Source organism: Manis javanica, chromosome 15 (genome assembly GCF_040802235.1).
Source record: "Manis javanica isolate MJ-LG chromosome 15, MJ_LKY, whole genome shotgun sequence".
Taxonomy (NCBI): Eukaryota; Metazoa; Chordata; class Mammalia; order Pholidota; family Manidae; genus Manis; species Manis javanica.
The window spans coordinates 4,715,485-4,732,595 of NC_133170.1; the positions used below are offsets into that span (position 1 = coordinate 4,715,485).

At 39.5% G+C, this 17,111-nt stretch overlaps 1 protein-coding gene across 1 annotated transcript in view; it reads left to right on the top strand.

Annotated features, from left to right (window-relative positions):
* The window catches only part of SLC2A13 (solute carrier family 2 member 13), a 244,959-nt gene that overhangs the window by 198,459 nt on the left and 29,389 nt on the right, over positions 1-17,111 (top strand). The gene's annotated exons all lie outside the window — the stretch shown is intronic.

The following is a 17,111-nucleotide window of genomic DNA, read 5'->3' on the forward strand; positions in this document are numbered from 1 at the left end:
CCTGGCAGACAAAGGAGGAACACCCTTCTAAATGTATGTCCTGCTTTTAGGCAACTAGGGGGACGGCTGCGAGCTTTTCCTGCATTTGCTGCTGTTTAATTGTGTTCACCTCAAAATGTCAAAAAGGCATATGTTGGCGTGACATCATTTGTCATAGCTGGGAAGGGGGAGTCACGGGGCTCAGGATGTCCCCTGGGTCAGTGACGTGAGCCAGGGGTGCTCTAGGCAGAGCTGGAGTGGGCACCGGAAATTAGGAGGCACGGGTGGAGGGTAGGAGCTGGGAAATGGCATCATAACGGCCTCCGACTGGAAGAACAAAGCAGAGACTGGAGAAACAGGGAAGATTCCCGGGGGAAGCGTGGACAAGCGCAGGGACTGTCTCGGAGCCCGGCTGGAAACGCCCTGAGCGCAGAGCCCCCCCGGAGGCGGTTTTCTCACGTGCAGGTCCCTCTCTGCCGGGCCAGGGGCTGCCTCCGAGGAACCAGGATTGCCAGGTACACTGACAGTGCCCCGAGAGCAGTGACAGCTGTGTGTTTTTCTTAGCAATTTAGTATTTGGCATCTATAGACATTGGAGATAGGTATTTTTTTTAATATTCAAATACATAAAAAACGGAAGATAAAATAGTATGCACAGCACATTTCATTATGCACTGTGTACAAAAGCCAAATAACGTTTTGGTGAAAGTGGATGAAAGGTTCAGTGTCTTTGTCTCATTAAACGCCTCGGCAGCCGTCAGTTGCTTTTCCCAACCAGCTTCTATAAAAGTTTCGTGTCCTGCAGGCCAACCGTCCCATTGTAGGCAAGGCATCACGTGAGGAGCTCCCTTGCACAGACTGCTGGGAGCCTGAGTCTGCAGAGCAGACGGTCCGCACCCGGAAGCCGGCAGAGCCCACCCCAGACTGAAACAGGGGTGGAATGGATCGTTGGCGGCCTTCTCCATCCCAGGCCACCACACACACCCGATCCCCACGGTGCATAGCGCGCAGCTGACAAGTGAGTCGGTCTGGCTTGTCATCCCTCTGGCCCTCGGGAATTGTTCTGAGCACCCCTGCCTGGGGCACTGGAGGAGGTCAGGGGTTCCCCATACCGTCCCATGCATCTGAACGAGGTGCTGCGCGTGCTGCTGATGCAGAAAGAGAGGGATAGTCAGTCACTGCCTACATATTCTTTTTTTATTTATTTTTTCTCCAAGGCATTGCGGCTGTTGACCCTGTGACCTGGGGAATGACCCAGGCTACATGGGAAGAATGTATATGGTTACCACAGAGAAAAGCAGTGCCCAAGCCCGCCCAGTGCATTCGATATGAAACAAATTCAAAGCATCTGATCCTCTAAACATTTTTTATTAAAGTCTTTCAAATTCTTAAGAACAGTAATACTCAGAATTCTTTGGAACTCAGTAGAACATTGCTTTTTACCAACTTATCCCAGATTAATTAGAATAAAGGCAATGGATAGAGGTTTCTGGCAGCATAGCCCAGAGAGACCCAAGAAAGAGCAGGGTGGTTTATTTGTTTGTTAATCTAGAATTTTATTCTTTTAATTTATATGTATTTTCCTTTATATTCTAAAATATAGCCATGTTCAGGTTACTGTTATAGTCATTTTTATTAGTTGATTTTTATCACTGATTTTTCTGGACCACCCAACCCACCTCTCATCTCATCCTTTACCCCATAAGTGAGAAAAGGAAAACTTTTGTTCCTTAAAAAAATGTGCTGTTTTTTTTAACACATCAGTACATGTGCTAATTTGAGAAGCAGGACAGTAAGACAGACCCAAACCAGAAACCAATCCACAGTTCCAAAAATAAAGGGAAGTAGGGACATTCTAATGGAATGTTCCAGACCTCAGTTCAGGATCAGTGGGTTTAAATGTTAGAGTCGGGGTTTAACAGATACTCTCGGGTCTGACGGTGCAGCTAGCTGAGTAAGACTTGGATGTCTAATTGAATTTCCTGAAGAAAAATATTTGCTCGGGCTAGAAGGGAAAATACTTCAGAAATCATGGCTTCATGATATCCCTACCGGCCTCTGAAACAAAGAGAACAGATTTTTTTACTTCTGCAGTGTTTTGTTTTGTTTTGTTTGCTATATTTATTTGACATTTGACTCTCTTCCACAAAATGGTGGACTGTGATGTAACGTAACTAAAATAGCGGTTAATCATTTTTCCCAGTCTGGAAATGTAGGAGTCCCTTCATTGTAGCTAGCGTATATTTAGATACTTTTCAGGGATTCCTCCAAAACACCATATCCTCATGCACTTTGGTACAACTGCTGTCTAGTACATTGTATATGACCTAGAATTATTTTCTAATGTTACATTGTGTTATACCTATTCTTCTCTAACTGTGCAAACTGGGGCCTTCTTAAGGGCAAAGTTGGGGTAGTGCTTTTCTACCAGGCATTATGCCTGGCATACGGAAATCTCCTAGTTCATGTGAATATTATTGAAAGAGTAGTAATGAGGAAAAAGAGCTGCCCATCTTCTAGATGCTGTGAATCTATCGATTTTATCTGGTGACTATTGTCATTAGCAAAGGCCAGCCTCTTTGGAGGCACTTGTAGTGGAAATGACAATGTCAACAGTAACGGCCAGCTCACCTCTGGGTCTGCGTGGCTCACAGTATCTCTACTGTACTCCGTTTCCTTTTTCTTATGTCTGACACACAGCTGGGTATATGGGTCTTGGGGTGTTTTGTTTCAGAAAGTGGGCAGCGTCGCTCTTGCATAACAGAAACTTCACAGCCTGGGGTCAGAAAACTGTGCTCTGTGTCTGGACTCAGTAACTAACAAGTGTGGCTGTGGGTCATTTATTTTTACCTCTGATCCTCAGTTCGCTGATCTTCAAGACAGAAGTCATTACATGAGCTCTTGCTGAGATAGTCAAATGACAATATGTGAACAGAATTTGTATATTTGATTAAAAAGCCCACCTGACTGGAATCTCATTTCCACAATCTATTTTTATCTTCCTGACTTAACTAACTATATAAACTGACTGGAATTGCATACCTAATCAGCAAATACAAAACAAAAATTTTCTTTCTTAAGCAAGTATTGTAGGATAAAGAGTTCATTTGCCTACAGATGTTTTCTTTAAGCTTGTAAGAATGTTCATCAACTCATTTTCATTGCATCTTAAGCAATTAGAACAATGCTTAGTATTACCAGAATTTTGGTTACATTTCTTTAGTGAATAACATAGTGAATAACTATGTTATTGGACATAATGAAGTCAGCTCATGCCTTCTTTTGTTTTTCTTAAAGTAATAGATTTTTTTCACTTTACCCTTTGTTCTAAGAAGTTTAAGCAAGTAAAAAAAAAGGACAAAGTAGAAATGATGAATAATTTATTAAAGGTCTTTGATGAACTTGTTCCTCATAAACCATTAACTGCTGTCCACACATGCAGCTCATTTCCTTGGGAGGCAAAGCAACGACTTTAAAACTCCAGCAGCACGATCTGCGTCAGAATGGTCGGTTCCTTTTTTGAAGTCCCCCCCCAGTCTTCACATTTTAAGTTAATTAACTCTTAATTATCAAAAGGGAGTAAACCACACAGTCCAGGCAGAATTTAACAAAATATTCCTGAGCAGGGTTCCTCCTCTTGAATGACTTTATAGAATTTGGCAACGTAATGGTGAAGAAATAGGAAATCACTCATTGTGGAAATGGTCCAAAACTGAAGCTTTCAGAATCATCTCAGATGTGGCAGGGTGCGCTTCAGAGAATTTCCAAGAGTAACATTCTTCAATATGAAAGAGAAACTGTAATTTTAAAATGCATGGTGTATAAAAGCTCTATTTAATTAATATTGCAAATTAAATCTTTTTAATTATTGTAAGTCGAAATCAAGCAGAAATTATACTGGGATTCAAGGATGGTAATGGCAGCAGTATTTCTGAATCACTTTCACCCCACCACACCCATTAAAAAAACAATTGCAAGGAATGACTTTATTTGAATCTTGACTCAAATGAACTGTGGAAAAATCTATTTAAAAGATAACCAGGGAAATCTGAACACTAATTGGCTATTTAATGCTATTGAGAAATTATTCTTAATGTTTTAGATGCAGTTATTATGTTGTTTTTCTACTTTATAATACAAAGTCCCTGCAGAAATACATACTGAAAGAGCTACAGACAAAATAATATGATACCTGGCCTGAAGTGTGCCTAAAAATAATCAAAGAGAAATGAGATTTGGTAAGGGTGTAGTTAAACAGAATTGGCCATGTATTTGTAATTGTTGAAGGGTTTTGGGTTTTGTTTTATTTTATTTTTTTTGGTATATCAGGTTAGTTATTCTGGTTGTCTTTTGAATATATTTGAACATATTTGTAGTAAAAGAAAATTTTAATGTTATATAAAATAAGTGCTAGCCTAGGTCAGTGACTAAGCATTAAAAAATGATAGCTAGGAAGCATATAGAAGAAAGAAAAAGGAATGTTAAAATATATGTAAAGGCAACAGAAAGTCTTAAAAAGAACAGAAAGAATAACAAAAGTCAGATGGGTTAAATATAAAAGAAACAGATTTAAACCAACTATATTGACAGATTACATTAAATAAAAATAGTCTAGATACTCCAAATAAAAAGCAAAAATTGTCCAAGTAGATTTAAAAAAATAGAACTTACCTATTTGGTGTCTTACTTACATGGGGAAGATACAATTAGAATAAAAAGATGAGGGGGTTAGAAGCAAAGGGATGGAAACATATGCCACACAAACACTGATCTTATGAAAGCTGGAGTGGTTTTGTTAATATTAGGCTGTGGTATAAGGAATATTATCAGAAAAAAAGAGGAATACTTCATAGTAATAAAGGGACCAATTCTTCAAGAAGACATAAAAATCTTAAATGTATATTTCTCTAATAGCCGATCTTCCAAAACACACAAAGCAAAAACTGAAACTGCAATTTAATTGGAGAGTTTTTCACTACTCTCTCAGTAACTGATAGAACAGATAAAACCAGTCAGGACACGGAAGACTTGAGCCGTCCTGTCAGCCAGCTGGACTTAACCAACTGGACGCTTACAGAACGTTCCACCCAACCGAATACATATTCTTTTCAAATGGCAGTGGAACATTACTAAGATCTCCTATATTCTGGACTATAAAACACATTTCAACAAATGTTAAATAATTGAATGAATACAAAGGGCATTCTCTGACTACAGTAAAATTAACTTAGAAATCACACACACACACACACACACACAGTCTTCACAAAAATTCCCAAATATTTGGAAATTAAACAGCACACTTCCAAGTAACCCATGGTGTACAGAATGAGTCACAAGTTAAATCAAGTATATTCTGAACCCAATGAAAATGAAATATATAAAAATGTTAGGATGCAGCTTGAAGCAAATGCTTGAGGCAAATGTATAGTTTAATTAGAAAATAAAGGTCTAAAATCAATTATCTAAACTTGCCATTATGAAGCTAGAAAATGAAGAGCAAATAATACCTGAAGTAGAAGAAAAGAAGTAATACAGAGTGGAAATCAATAAAATGGAAAATGGGAACACAGTAACAAAGGAAATGAAATCAAAAACTTTCTTTAGAGAGGTCGCCTAAGTTGATTAAGTTATACCTAGACCCATCAAGGGGGGGAAGAGAGAAAGAAAGAACATAATACTTTATTAGAATTAAAAGAGAGAACTTAGATGAAATGGACAAAATATTTGAAGACATAGATTGCCAAAACTGACACAAATATAGAAAACCTACATCATCTTATATCTATTTTAAAAATCAGTGTATAATTTAAAACCTCCCCAGGAAGAAAACCCCAGACCCAGATGGCCTTCATCAGTGAATGTTACCAGATATTTAAGGAAGAAAAAAATGCCAAGCCTATATAAAATCTTTCAGGAAATAGCAGGGGGGGAACATAGGCATATACATTCTCAAAACTCATTGATTTACACACTTAAAGTGAGTTTGCTTTATACATATATTAGATATCAATAGGTGATTGAATTCTGGATTACTTGGCTCCTAAGAGTTACTCCTAACATACAAAGTTATATTTTTCTAGCTATTTTCGAAGGGCAGGATAATTCTCCTTTCAGCAAGCAGCATGTGGTGGCACTGCTGTAGCCACTGCCAGATTCTCCTGGTATTGTTATTAAAAACCAAACTGTGAAGCTTTGTCAGGTCACCTTCGAACGTGAATGAGTGGCCAAGCTGGTAAATTTGTCAAGTCTTCTAGCTACCCTCCAAATTAAACTTTTTGCTTTTAAATAGTTCTAGTTTTAAAAAACATCTGAGACCCCATGTATTCTTTTTTATTGAAGTATAGTTGACACACCATCTTATATTAGTTTCAAGTATACGACACGGTGGTTCACCATTTGAGACAGCATGGATGGACCTAGAGGGGATTATGCTCAGTGAAATGAGCCAGGCAGAGATAGACAAATACCGTATGATTTCACTTATTTGTGGAATCTAAACACAAAACAAAGACCCCATGTACTCTCTGCCCAGTTTCCCTCAATGATAACATCTTACATGACTGTATCACAGCTTCACAACCTGGCTAATGATATTGTGAAATCACTGATCTTAGATTTTGCCAGTTTTGTGTGTGCATGTGCACGTGTGTATTTGATCACACGTGTTGGTTGTGTGTCCGCCAGTCCATTCCAGTGACAGTTCCATCCCTGGTATTGCTCTGTTACAATCATACCATTTCCTCTCCTTCTCTTCCCCGCTAAACCACTCCACCCCACCCTTAACCCATAACAGCAACGATTATGTTTTTGCATTTCAGTGATTCTCTACACCTCAGGAATGTTTGCTAAATGTAGTGACACAGTATGTAACCTTTGGGGATTGGCTTTTTTCTCAGCATAACCCTCTGGAAAGTCATGTTCATGTATCCGTAGTTCATTCCTTTGTACGCTGACTAGTATTGTATAATACTGAATGGACTGTTGCTGAACCATTCACCCACTGAAGGACATCTGGGTCTCTGGTTTTAACTTCTAAGAAGTCATTTTCAAATATCTTAATTTCATTATCACGTGACAAAACTTAGAACAGGTGAATTATGTTGCAATAATTTATGCAGTTTGGAGAATTCTCAAATATTACAATATTAACTTTTCATGTGCTTTATAAAATAAACTTTTCATGTGCACCTTGGGATCTTTTTCCTGTTTAACCATAAGGAAGTTGCGTGAAGAACTTCCTATCTTTTCAAATGCAGTGGAGTTGAAGAGATGCAGGATCTAGGATCTGTCTGGGATTAGATTTTATCACCACCGAGAATATGCCTTTATGGACATTTTATAGTTTGCAAGTCAAGATAAATGCAGTCAACATCCTGCATAGCTTCTAATTAGAGCCTGGGAGAAATGTAGACAGTAGCATTTAGGAGAAAGGGACAGAATTTTACCCTGGAAAAGGGTGATTCATCAGGCACCTAGGGTCAGAGAGATATTCCTTTTAAGAATACCTTACAATTTGTTGGGCAAAGGTTTGGTTCTGACATAGCCTCCATTCCTTTTTCAAGTGGACTGAGAGCTTTTCTTATTTTTCAGCATCAAAGGTTACAGGCAAAGTCAGGCAAGTCAACTCTGCAATATAAACTTGTCAGCAATTTCTTTTTTAGTTTTTTCTTCATGAAATTGCATTCTCAGGAGCTCTTGTGAAAATGTTTTATACATTTGTATTCAAGTTGGTTTTATGGTTTAAAATCATCTTTCCTGCTGTGGCTAAGATTCTGTCACTGTAAGCTTTCCCAGACAGCAGTCAGCACCAGAGAAAAAGCTGTACAAATTGCAGGAAATCTGCTAAGTTAGGAGTTTAATGAGAACACCAGCCACTAACTGTCTTTTGAGGGTTTGTCCAATTACCTATGAAACTAGGCAGATCCTGCCCACAGCTTTCCGCTCTGTGCCTGTTTCCAAAACACCCAGTCAGCTATCTTTCCTTTTTCCATTCCTCAAAAAAGGGTGTAGTAAAGGCCTGCTAACCTCTCTTTTCTGCCATTTGTCAAAGCCCGTGGTGCTGAGTTGCCTGCTTAGATCCAGGCTGATGCCCGAGTCCCTGAGGAGGCGGCACACCCGCCCGACTCCCTTCACTGTCTTTGCCTTTGCATGAACAGGTTATTTATGTGGAGTGGCAGAACAAGGTGGGAGCCAAGGAACAGTGAGTACTAGAGCTATTCAGTACGCACAATGTAAGTATGGTGCATCCGTTGGTTTTGACAGATTATCATTAATCTAGCAGCTTCTGAGGATGAATGTCAGACTCTTACCATTATGATTGTAAAGTTGTCAGTTTTTATTTGAAACCCTGTAGTGTAGCCTAGCTTGGTGTATTTAGCCACGTGTCTTCAAGATTAGAAGTACTTTTCTGGCGTAATGAACCCTGTACTGTGCGTGTATCATTTATCCTAGATAACTCCTTCTGCCTTAAAATCCATTGCGTCTGTTACTGTGTAGTTTCACCAGGTTTCTTTTTGTTAGTATTTGTTGTATCTTTTTCTTCGTGAATATTTCAGCTGTCTGCATCCGTACATTTAGGTATGCATCTTCTAAACAACATATATAGTGTTTTGCCCCCATTCTAACCAACCACCTTTCCATCAAGTCACAGCTTGTTACATTTATCCACATGTGCACCAGTTTTTTGTTCATAACTTGTTCCATCTTTTTCTCCCTTCTGTGTATTTTCTGAACTCTTATCCATAAGATATGGCTGCATATATAACAAGTATATGTACATGTTATTGTTATTCTGTATCCAGTAGCTTTTTCTGCAATAGTGTTAGTAATAGACTCTCCCAAGCTGTGTCTGAAAACTTGCTTGCTTTTCCATCACCATTAAATGAGAGTAACCTGGATGTAGAAGTCTAGATTCAGTTCTTTCCTCTCAGTGCTTCGGAGCTCTTACTCTGTGGTCTCTAAACCAGGCTGGCCGCCCTTCCTTCCTTAGTCTGCTTTCCTTGGCCGCTTCCAGCCTGTGTCTTTTTCTCTAGTGTCCTGTAGTTCCCCAGTGATTAACCTCGATGTGGGTTTTATTTATCCTAGTGACCATTGTTCTTTCTAAATATTGTCTTATTTTTCATCAATTATGAAAACTTCTCAGCCATTGTATCTTTAAATGTTTTTTCCCTAATTTCCCTCTCTCTGTCCTTCTGGAATTCCCATGAGATACCTACTGGCCACCACATTCTGCTCTGTCTCTTAGTTCACGTTTTTCTTGGCGCCATGTCCTGGGGAATTTTCGCAGATCATTCATCCAGTGCTGTTTTCTTCACTCGGGTCTGATCCGATGGTTAGCCATCTATTGCAAGATCGTTTTTCTATGACTATGTATTTGTTTAAGAAATTATATTTCATTCTTTTTCAATGTGAATATTTTTATCATTTTAATTTTTTATCATATCTGCAATATCTCCTTTATATCATTCAGTCATGCTTTTTTTTTTTTTTTGCTTTTAAGTGACAGTTTTACTGTCTAATGCTTTTGCAGCTAAGATTCTGTTCGCTGCCTGCTGCTCCCACCTGCGGGCAGCCGGTCACAGCAGGCTGTGGCTTGTGTGTTGTGCAACAATAATGCAAGTTCATCTTCAGCACAGCGTTATGTGTGGCAGTGTGGCAGTCCTGAGTGGCCTGAGGTAAGACCTTGTCCTTCCAGAGGTTTTCTTTGTTTCCATTAGATAGTGTAGGGCTGCCATCAGCCTGCAGGCTGGGCCCCTGCAAGGGGACCTAGAGTGGTTGCTCGGGACCTCAGGTGGGGGCCTCTGTGAGGCTGTGTCCTTTTGCATTTTTCTTTCTGAATATTAGTATAAATAAATTTAGAAATCTGTAGTGTCCCAGGGGCCCATGGAGGATACCTGCTGTGAGGCCTCTTTTTAGATGCAATTATCTGGGATACCTCTGCCCTGGTTGAGTTGCCCTTCTAGTGCTTTATTGTCCTGGGACATACTTTTATGCTACTGCCGCTAACTGGACGTTCCTAGATCATTCAGTGTTCTCAGTCTCAATCTGGTATGATAGTCATATTCGGCCTATGGATATAAATTTTGATACAGCCATTTGATACACTTGCTTTGACACAATCATTGTTATCAGAGTTAACAGCCTTTAACAATAATTTACTTTCTGTGCACTACTAAGCTTTTTTTATTTCCTGTATGTGAAGTTCTATTGAAATAACCCATCACTGTGTTTTCTGGTTAGTTACCATCAGTGACTAAGTGGTGGAGTGTGACAGCTGTACGTGCCCTGACAGACAGGCCTGCACCCAGGCTGGGTGCTTCTGCAGCCGTGCCTCACCGTGCCATGCTCGGGCACACAGTAACTGATCGTGGTCTCCTTTCTCGTGGGTTTCCAAGCAGCCTGAGAATCTTCCTCTCTGCAAAGTTGATTTTGCATAAACTAGTAAATCCTGGATTCTAGTCTAGTCCTTCCATTGTACAGATGAGGAATCTGAATCCCAGACATTTTCAATGATTTGCTAAAACTCACAAAACCAATCAATTAATGGCTGAGCTGAGACAAGACAGACAGCTGACATCCAATTGAATCCTGTCTTCCAGCACTAGAACCTTCGGTGAATTTTCCTGCTCTAGTCACACTTTTATTCAACTACCTGACTTTTTAAATACTCTTAAATGGACTACTGCCGATTTTGAACCTTTGTACCAAGGGAAACCTGGTGCGGCCCAAGGCACCCCTCTCAAGTAGTCTGCATCATCTCTGGGGGACCGTCTGTCTAGTCATGACTCTGCTACCCGCAGCAGCCGCAGGTCCTCCACGGCCCCTCCTGGAAACAGCCCTGCTGAACCTTAACCCAGCCTAAGTTGCTTCCCTGCTAATGTCAAAGAAAGTATGTTAGCCATGAATTCCTCTTCTGTTTACAGTTCTCTTCAAAGCATGTCAGTACCAATTACCCTTCTCCAAACATACCAAGGATTTGCAGATGTATGACTGGTTTGGGGCGCTCAGTGGCAGTCTGAGAGTCACCCAAGAGGACTGAAGCAGGGCCAGCCGAGTGCCACAATAAGTAAGCACTGTGCGCAGGTTTCCTCGGCCAGGATCTGGTTTTCATGGGATTGCAGAAAAGGCTGGGCAGCCGCCTTCATTACGTATTTCGTACGTATCAGCTACTCCACCAGAGATGGGCAGCCAACTCCTACTCCAAGGAGTCTGACAGGTCACAAGTCACGCTGGTATCAATCTGATTCTCTGTGGACTGATGAACTCTATGTTTGTTCATGGCATTATTATTATTAAAAATATTAGAATAATATTGATATATAACATTATATTATACATAAATAATAATGTAATAAAATAATATAAGGCAAATGATAAAATAAATGATGCTACATTCTAATTATGCCAATTAGTGAGCAGGCTAAACTGCTGTAAACAAAAGATCTATCTTAGAAGTTCATGCCAAACAATTTTGATATTTCAGAGGTACCCTTGTGCACACAAGCTGGTCAGGGACCTAAGTGTCCACTCACTTTCTCTGTTAATTTGAAGAATTACACTTTCTACGCAGTTTCAGCCAGCTCACTGTCACCCGCGGGAATTCACCAGCCCATGAGAATGGAGAAAAAGGAAAAAGAGGGCAAGCAACTTTCCTTTAAGGAAATGACCTAGAAGTCATGTATGTTACTTCTGCTCACATTCCAATGGCCAAAGCTCAGTCACTCGGTCACTTCTGGTAAAGTCAGGATGTCAGGGCGCACGCCCTGCATTGTGAGGGTGAGTGGAAGTCGCCGTGCATACCCGTGCAAACATTAAGTGAAAGAAGCCGCTTACAGAAGGCCACACTATGACTCCATTTACAGGAACCACCCACAACTGGTGAATCCCTAGAGACAGAAAATAGGTTCGTGGTTGTCGGGCTGAAGGGAGGAAAGATGGGGGTGGGGGGGTGACTGCCACTGGGGATGAGGTTTCTTCTGGGGATGATGAAAATGTTCTGAAATCAGATAGTGATGGTTGCACAGCTGTGAATATACTGAAAATCACTGAATTATATACTTTAAAAATTATGAATTTTATGGCATGTGAATTATCTCTCAAAAAAGTTCCAGTGCAAGTAAAAGACAATAAAGAAACTTGTTTGTCAGCCCTGGAGAGAGGGGAAGTCATTCTACGCCAAGCATTTAAATCAGAAGTCAGCCCTCACGTCGGCCTCAGCCTGAATTCATGTTCCTTCTTTCTGTAAAATGCCAGCTCTGATTTAATCTAAAGTGGTCCCGGTTCTACAGCACCCACAGGAAGGTCTAGCAGAAGCATATATAGATAAATTCTCTCTGGAAATACCAAAGCCTCAAATCATTTCCTATAGATAAAACTGTAAGGAAAAGGGGCAGTTCACAGTCCGAATCACAAAATACACAAGGGCACGAGGCACCACGAATGAGAATCAATGAAACACACAGCGGGAACGGCCCTGCAGAGTCCGGGCCCTGGATTTGTTACATGTAAAATAACCAATGGTTAATATGTTTTAAAAGTAAGAGACTCTTGAAAAATACGGGGAAAGAACTGGAAGAGTTTAAAATTTTTAATTAAGTTAAAATTTTGGTTATATAGTTTATTGGCAGATTTGACTTAGTACAATTAATGAACTGGAAGGCAGATATGAAAATGTTACCTGGAACAAAGTCTAAAGAAACATAAAAATGAAAAACATGAGAAAGAGATGAGGATAAAAAAGAGGTTATGATAAGAAGTGTGACTTCTTCACGTCATACTCCTAGATGGAGAACACAGAGGAACAGGAAAGAGGCTGTATTTGAAGATATGATAACTGAGAATGTTCCAGAATATTTGACTCCACAGCGTTAAGAAGCCCGAAGCATCCCCAGCAGTGTGAGGCAATATCCACACTAAACACATTAGTGTGAAATTGCTGAATGACAAAGAGGGAGAAAATCTTAAAAGCAACTAAAGAAGGTGGGGAAAAAAGTCATCTTCAAGGGTAGAGCAGTTAGACTGACAGATCATTTCTCAACAGAATCCAGAAGAAAACTGAATCATATCATCAGTGAGCACATCAACGTAATTCTGTGCACAGTGAGCGTATCTTTCAAAAATGAGAGAAAAGGAATGTCCGTTTCTCAGACTCTGAATCTCAAAATGCAACAAAAAAGGATACCTTATTCAAACAGATGGAGCAGGGTGGTCACCCAAAGAATCTCCCCAGAAAACAAGGAGGGGATATTCGCAGAGGGAAGATACAAGCAGGCCAGCGCCAGCCTGCAAGGGTGCGCGGCGAGGGTCGGGGCGAAGGCCTCGTGATCCTGCGGCAGGGAGCCGCTTTCCTTTTGTTTTGGTGCCCCGGGCCATTGTGCCCGGTTCTAGGTATCGTCGGCCCACAGGGATTCAGACGGAGCGGGTTAGTGTCTCGGTACCAGACAGAAGGGAGTGGGTGTAAGTTCCAAGCAGAAAATGTTGGCATCTCCTCGCAGCCCATCCTCCTGAGCACGGCAGCCAGTGTCCAACGCCTACCAACCGTGATGCATGAGTTGAACTAAAAGAAAAATTTTTAGATTGGGGGTCAATTTTCAGGTCAAGGTTTCCTTTTGCTTCTGTTCCCACATGATGTTCTGGCATCATTTATTTTCAAAGTATGTCACTGCTTGGCTGAATGACCCTAGAAATTACACCTTTAAAGAGAGGGATTCCTACCAAGAGGAAGAGCAGGGTACAAACAACCTTCGGAGGAGTGTTGAGAGCCAAGACGGGGTTTCTGTCAGGAGGCTCCAGAAGAAGAGGCCCCCCACGCACCCAAGGCAGAGTCCATCCCGGAAGTCAGGGCCAGCTGTCCATACAGAGGGCATTTTGGCTGGCTTCACGCAGGTCAGGTTCTGAGGGGTGTTCGTGCAGCCAGCATCTCCAAGGACTCCCACCAGGGGCTGAGATACATACAGCAAAGCTGTCTTGGCTCGTTAGGTGCCTTGCAATTCCTAGGAATTTCAGAATCAGCTTGTCAATTATGAAAAGCCTATTGGGATTCTGACTGAGTCTATGTTGGCTCTATAGATCTATTTGGGAAATACTGTTATATTTAACAATAAAGCATAAACAAAGTATATCTCTGCATTTATTTAGTCTTTGTTTTTCTGCAGTTTTTAATGTACAAATCTTGCATATCATCAAATTTATTCCTAAAAATGTATTTTTGATGCTTTTGTTAATGGAATTTTTCTTATTTCAACTTCTGATGGTTTGTTCTAATATGTGAAAAATACAGTAGGTTTTTTTATATTGACCTTGACAAAAGCAATCTTGCTAAATTCACTTACGTTTTTGTTATTTTTGTTACTTGCAAACTGTAAAACTTATAATAGACAGTATAGCTGTGTGTTTTTATGACCCAGGGAAAGTGAAGGACTTTTTTTTTTTAGACCAGCCATAGAAAATGCAGGCCATAAAGGAAATTATATGTTTGACTATAATTTTGATTCAGTGCCACAGGCAGAAAATATCTTAAAGGAAGTAAAAAAAAAAAGCCGCCTCACACTTCTAGAAGATATCTGTAATTATCTACCTGGCAAATGTTTACTATCTGGAATCGTGCCACCCAGTAGGCCAGGCACAAAGCCACTGTGGCTTTTGAGGGCTTGAAATGTGGCTCGTCTCAACTGAGATGTACTATGAAAGTAGAATACACACCAGATTTCAAAGACTTAGTATGAAAAACAATGTGCAATATCTTAATTATTATACTGAATATATTAAAATGAAAATATGTATATTAGGTTAAATATATTACTAAAGTTGATTTCACTCTTTTCCTTTCACTTTTTTAATGTGGCTATTAGAAAATTTTCAGTTATCTAAGCGGCTCATGTTGTATTTCTGGTGGACATCCCTGATCTACGATATACTGAGATGTTTTTGTGAGCCGACTGGAAAAGAAATGGTCCAGCTGAAAAATCAGAAAGAACAACCTATAGAAGCAGATACTCAAATGGCCAGTAAATGTAAAAAAGAGGCTCAAGGTCTTAATAAATTTAAAAAATGGAAATTAAAACTATAGTGGAGCACCATTTTCATCTACCAAATTAGCAAAAAAGAAAAACTGGCAAGTTTGTAGCAGATTTTTCTCTCGTCCAGTCTTAGCACAACTGCAATGACACTGTTATGTATAAAGTTGACCGTGTTCATACCTATGATCCAACTATTCCACTTTCCTATATGTACTTTTTTAAATTTTATCTGAAGGAACTCACTTCTTACATTTTTCAGTTTTTATTATCAGGACTATACAATAAAATGCACAAATCTTACATGTTCGACTTGATGAATTCTGACATGTGTATACTCATGTTAACCATCATCCAGATATCAAACATTCTAATTTTTTAACCTTATTTCACCCATCTCCATCCCCTTCCCCTATGGCAGCCAACAGTCTGTTCTGCATTTGAGTTTCAGTTTTGTTTGTTCATTTGTCTTGCTTTTTAGATTCCACATGTAAGTGACATCATATAGTATTTGTCTTTCTCTTATTTCCCTTAGCATAACACCCAGCAGGTCTATACTATCCATGTTGTCACAAATGGCAGCATTTCTTTTTTACAGCTGAATAATACTCCTTTGCATATATGTACCACCTCTTTTGTGTCCATTCATCTGTCAGTGGAAACTTACATTTGTTTCTGTATTTTGGCTCTTGTGTGATACAGGAGTGCATATTATCTTTTTGAATTAGTGATTTTTTTGTTTTCTTTGGGTAAATTCCCAGAAATGGAATTGCTGGGTCATATGTTCTATTTTAGTTGAGAAGCCTCCATACTGCTTTCCATAGTGGCTGCACCAATTTGCAGTCCCACCAGCAGTGTGCAAGGGTTCCCTTTTCTCCATAGTCTTCTTTACACTTGTTTTTTTGATACAAGCCATTCTGACTGGTGCGAGATGATGTCTCATTGTGGTTTTGATTTGCATTTTGGTGACGATTAATGATGTGGAGCATCTTTTCATGTATCTGTTGGCCATCTGTATGTCTTCTTTGGAAAAATGTCTATTCAGGTACTCTGCCCATTTTTTAAATTGGATTATTTGTTTCTTTGGTGTTAATAATTAGTTCTTTCTGTATTTTAGATATTAGCCCCTTATTAAATATAGCTATGGCAAATCTATTCTCCTATGCAGTAGGTTGCCCTTTCATTTTGCTGAGAGTGTCCTTTGATGTCCAGAAGCTTTTTAGGTTGATGTAGTGCCACTTGTTTATCTTTGCTTGTTTCTCTTGCCCAGGGCATATCCAGAAAAATTTGCTCATGCAATTCACAAGATTCTTGCCAATGTTTTCTTCTGAGAGTTTTATGGTTTTGTCTTACATTAGGCCTTTTATCCACTTAGAGTTTACTTCTGTGTCTGGTGTAAGTGGTCCAGTTTCATTCTCTTGCATGTAGCTGTCCAGATTTCCCAGCACCAGCTATTGAAGAGCCTTTCCCTTTCCCACAGTATATTCTTGCTTCCTTTGTCATATAGTAACCATGTAAGCGTGGATATATTTCTGGGATATTCTGTTCCGTTGGTCTGTGTATCTGTTCTTGTACCAGTACCACACTGTTTGTATCACTAGCTTTGTAGTATAGTTTGAAATCAGGGAAGATGATACCACAGCTTTGTTCTTAATCAAAATTGCTTGGGCTGTTCAGGAATTATTTTTTTTCTGTAATTCCATATAAATTTTAGGATTTGCTTTTAGTTCACTGAAAAATGCCATTGGTATTTTGAAGGGGATTGCACTGGATTTGGTTAATATTGCTTTGGGTAATACATTTTGACAATATAAATTCCTCCTAATCATGCGCATGGAATAGCTTCCCATTTATTTGCACTTTTCCATTTCTTTCATCAATGTCTTATAGTTTTGAGAGTATAGTTCTTTTATTTCCTTGGTCAAATTTATTCCTAGCTAGTTTATTCTTTTTGATGTAATGGAAATGGGATTGATTTCTTATTTTGTCTGTTAGCACATTTTTCATTGGAAATGCAACACATTTCTGTATATTGATTTTTAATCTAATAATTTTAATTGACCCTTAGCTTGTAGAAAATGATTGTTGAATGATGGAAGAATGAACACTTAATCTA